The 4,992-nt window shown below is 32.9% G+C and overlaps 1 protein-coding gene across 1 annotated transcript in view; it reads right to left on the minus strand.

The window, feature by feature from the left end:
* Positions 1-4,622, minus strand: part of Ms (neuropeptide receptor myosuppressin) — a 102,241-nt gene extending 97,619 nt beyond the window's left edge. Inside the window, exon 1 of the mRNA XM_070130904.1 lies at positions 4,455-4,622. The gene's annotated coding sequence lies outside the window, so the exon portion shown is untranslated. The remainder of the gene's footprint in view (positions 1-4,454) is intronic.
* Between the last annotated feature and the right edge of the window lie 370 nt (positions 4,623-4,992).

Consider the following 4,992-nt stretch of genomic DNA (forward strand, 5'->3'; position numbering starts at 1 on the left):
AAATAAGTAAAAAAAAAAGAAATTGACCTCATCGTAAATCCCAAAAATTACTTTGAAATTAAATTCTGAGTTTTATCTCTTCGTTGACTTTGCGGGACCTTCGAGGTGGGTTTTTTAGGCGTCTTCGGCGGTGGGTGAATCGAGTCCAATTTCTTCCTCGTGAGGGCAAAAAAATGCATTTTTTATATTTTTTATGAGGACGCGAATCCAAAAGTGGAGACACAAATAGGGTGTGTTTGTGTGTTTATATATATGTATATGTGTATATATGTACATACATATATACATATAAATGTATATATATATATATATATATATATATATATATATATATATATATATATATATATATATATATATATATATATATATATATATATATATATATATGTACGTATGTATGTATGTATATAGTATATGTATATATATGTATATATAAAATTTATATAATATACATATATATAAAACATTACATATTGTATATTTAACGTACATAAATATATTTGAAGTATGTTTGTATGTATTTTTTTCTTATGTGTGTGTGTGTGTGTGTGTGTGTGTGTGTGTGTGTGTGTGTGTGTGTGTGTGTGTGTGTGTGTGTGTGTGTGTGTGTGTGTGTGTGTGTGTGTGTGTGTGTGTGTGTGTGTGTGTGTGTGTGCGCGAGCGAGAGAATCCCTCAGCCTTCCCGATAATATCCCCAAAGCCAAAACAAAAGCGAAAAACTTAGATGCCTCCCTCGCTCGCCGTCCTCCCAAAACCCCGCAGATAATTTTCGAAAAGCGGCTCAGATGCGCCTCAAACTCTTTCTCCCTTTTCCCCTTAAAAAGGATAAAAATAAACACTATTTACAGGAACTTTATCTGAAGAACAGAAGGCCCTTTAAACCATAATCTGGCCTTCAACGTTACCTTAATACCGAGAGCTTTTCCGAAGACTTAAACTTTCTTGGAACATCCCGCAACAAAGACCGCGGGCTATACACCTTTGACAATGCGCCGCTGCTTGGGTAGTACATCTTTATAAATTCACGATGATGAAGGAGAGTGTGCCATGAGGGAGAAAAAAAGCTGGGGTATCATCCTCTAAGATTATTGTTATTATTTTATCTACCTAGAGACGGAATCGGTGGTTTCTTGTCCTATTTTGTTTTCATTTTCGCTCTTCTTAACTGTTTTTTTTCTGTATTTTCTGTTCCTTCTTTCCTTTTCCTGCTTTGGTAGTTTTCTGTTTCTGTAGTTCTTTCCTATGTCTGTGTCAATTATTATCTCTCTCTCTCTCTCTCTCTCTCTCTCTCTCTCTCTCTCTCTCTCTCTCTCTCTCTCTCTCTCTCTCTCTCTCTCTCTCTCTCTTAGAGACGAAGAAAGAAAAAACGAGAAAGATAAGACAAACCGAGAGAAAAGAGAAAAGAAAAAATGATAAAAGAAAGGAAAAAGTGGTTAATCATCATTCTATTTACCTGTCCGTACCTTGACGTATTCAATTACTCCCCGTGTGTTTTGTGAATGGACAGGTGATGTGTGTCGGTCTGTTTACGAAGGTGTAGAGTTCGCGAGAGTGTGAGTGAGTATGAGTAAGTAAAAATAATAATAATAATAATAAAATACGTTGCAATGGCGGTGGGGGTTCGAATCCCTATCGGAGAGGTTATATATCCATGATATCAATGTGACATTATTCCTTCTTTCAGATAATACATAGTGACTATAGTTAGCGAATGTCTATTGTAGGTATTTATTTAAGATTGTTCATAAGAGAGATGTAGTAAATAACGATTGTTTTTGTGTGTTTAAGAGTGGTACCAGAAGTAATGTGGCAAATTTCTATAGTTTGATAGTAAAGATTGTTCATACGAAAGATGTGACAAGTAATGATTTTAATTAAATATCTAAGTTAACAGAAGTAACATGTTTGTACTTACAACTGTTCATAGTTGTGTTAGGACGAATATCCGTTATGGTTATTTGCTAAATATTGTTAATAGCAGAGAAGCGAATGATAAAGTATCGACTCTAATTACATACTTAAGAATGATAACACGAAAGGTAAAACTTGTAAAAATCGACTGTACTTTTATACTTTAGATTATTAGTAAGAGAAACTTAAAGAATAACTTAATAACATAATGTTGTTATTAGTAGCTATACAAGTTATATGTATTACTTATAGGATATGTACTGATGACTACAGGGGAGGTGTGCCTGATACTGTATATCGATTGACATTCATACTGAATCTTATCACTAAGGGAGACATTATGAACATCGATTGTAGTTATGTATCATAGATTGTAGAAAAGTTATGGATGGGATTATCTTCACAATACAAGAGACGTATTTAACCGGTTTCGAATATATCTTCTGACTGATATTGATTCGAAACCGGTCAAATGCATCTCTTGTATTGTGAAGATATTCATTCTCATTCATACTTTCTCTACATTTGCCAACATGAATATAGTAATTCCATGATTTTTGAGAAATGCGACTGAACATCTTAACATAGAGTGCATTAAAATTAAATAACATATATTTATGCAAGATATATTTTTCAACAAAGTGTAAAAATAAGGTAAGATTGACCAATAACTGATTATAAAATGCAATAGATCGGAATATAGTTTATATATGGATGCAATATGTTTTCTTGAATACAGAATACAACGGAGTAGAATACATCATGGATTTGAATACAGTAGAAGATTGGATAACTAGGTCGTTCGGTCGTTATGAGAGACTTTCCTGTTTATGAGAATGTTTTGTGATTAAGTAAATGGATATATCAGACAAGATGAATTCTCATTTTCCCCCTCACTCTCTCTCTCTCAATATATACATACATATATATATATATATATATATATATATATATATATATATATATATATATATATATACACACACACACATATATATGTATATATACATATACACATATATATCTATTACATATACATATATATATGCATATATATGTATATATACATATATATATACATATCTATTATATATACATATATATGTATATATACATATATAGATATATATCTATTATATATATATATATATATGCTTATATATGTATATATACATATATGTATATATGTATATGCGTATGTATATATGTATATATATACATATATATATACATATATATACATATATATATATATATATATATATATATATATATATATATATATATATATATATATATAAAGACAGAGAGAGACAAAAAAATACTCTATATCGACTAACATACAAAAGGCACTGCCATTGGCATTCCCCAAATCTGTTCGCAATCCATCTGTTTTAACTGCGAATATTAACGAAATCCACAACAAACAAACAATGCAAGTCAAGTAAATGATCGTTAATGCTTTCCCTAAGACAAACTACAAAATCCGTTCTTAAGAAATATCTTTTATATACATCAACGAAATAAAAATTATATGTACGAAAAAAAAGAGACGAGGCGTTTTAGAATAATCGTATTGATTTGGCAGATTTTTTAAAATTATTATAATTACCATCTTATATTAGCGAAGAGAAATTAATATCCATTTTGCGTATTTTACAAGATTTTATTTTAGCGTATAACTGCAATATACGCGTTTTAATACGACACAAACAATTGAAGAAATAAATGAATGCAAATCTATAAATCTATATAATTCATACAATACCTACGTAGATATAAACAGAAGTGCGTCTACTTAAACACAGGTATTTCTGCTTCTCTTTATTACAGGTAAGTGAACGTAGAAGGAGAGAGTCGGTATGCAGGAGAAGCGCAAAAATGTAAAAAAAAAAAAAAAAAAAAAACGCGAGCCGACGGTAACGATTAGCTTTTGGGCATCTTGGCTTGGCTTTTGGTTCTTGAAGTTGAAGTTTTGTTTTAGTGATAATTACGTGTGGTTTGTATAATTATTGGGGTTATTTTCCTTATATATATGTATGTATATATGTATACTATATCGCTGAGATCTTCCGAAGTCTCGTTATATTATTCCGGATCAATAATGACTTTATATATATATATATATATATATATATATATATATATATATATATATATATATATATATATATATATATATATATATTGGTTGGTGTGCATCTATTATTAAGCAGAATATATTGAGAAGTTTACCGTTTGTTTGTTTTTTTCTTGTTACCGAAATATGAATGAAATTTTGCGGACTAACCATCCATTCGCTGTGTGAAACTAGCATATGTTATTTGCTTCTAACTACGAATTCGCTACAATACGTAATTCAAAGACGGTGTATATGAATCACAAAACATTTACTCCTAATAAGAAATTCAAATTCCCTCCCCATCCCTAAACTCGAAAATAATATACAGTTTTGACTTCCAACTTCAAAGAATTTGAGAGTAAAAATCAAAAAGTCCATCGTTTTCTATGAGATGGCGGTCCTCGCAGGGGGTACTCACGTAGTTGTGTTTTGGGGGGAGGTTGCAAGTGAGAGCGAGAGCCTGTTGCGTCTTCCTCTGGCGAGCGTGTGTGTGTGAGAGGATGAAGAAGTCTCTCGCCTGTTGCTTCCTTCCGACGGGGGTGTGTGTGTCACGCGCGCTGTTTCTACAAGAAGTGGAGGTAACAGAGTCTCAACGGCCAACGCTCCCGCACCTATATGTAGACAAGTTCCGCCCACCATTGGTCGGATGCCGAGTCTACGTCACGTCCGCTCAGCCAATCACGTGCTTCCTCACGTGATGTCACAGTCAGGGCGCTCGCTGATTGGTTCGAGGGGTTATTGCCGTGCCTGTTTGCCCACTACAAATCTTGTTAAATCGAGTCTATGCAACTAACATGTCTCATTTTCAGAGCATAGGATCGTTATGTTTCCCTCTATTCTTTTTTTTAACATAATCTTCGCCCTGGATTTATCAAGAAAAGGGGAAACACCGAGGTAGGATCCGGTCATGAATATCGAGACAGGGGGCGGGTGGGGGGGAGGGGGGGGGAGGCGAG

Source organism: Penaeus vannamei, chromosome 15, assembly GCF_042767895.1.
Source record: "Penaeus vannamei isolate JL-2024 chromosome 15, ASM4276789v1, whole genome shotgun sequence".
Taxonomy (NCBI): domain Eukaryota; kingdom Metazoa; phylum Arthropoda; class Malacostraca; order Decapoda; family Penaeidae; genus Penaeus; species Penaeus vannamei.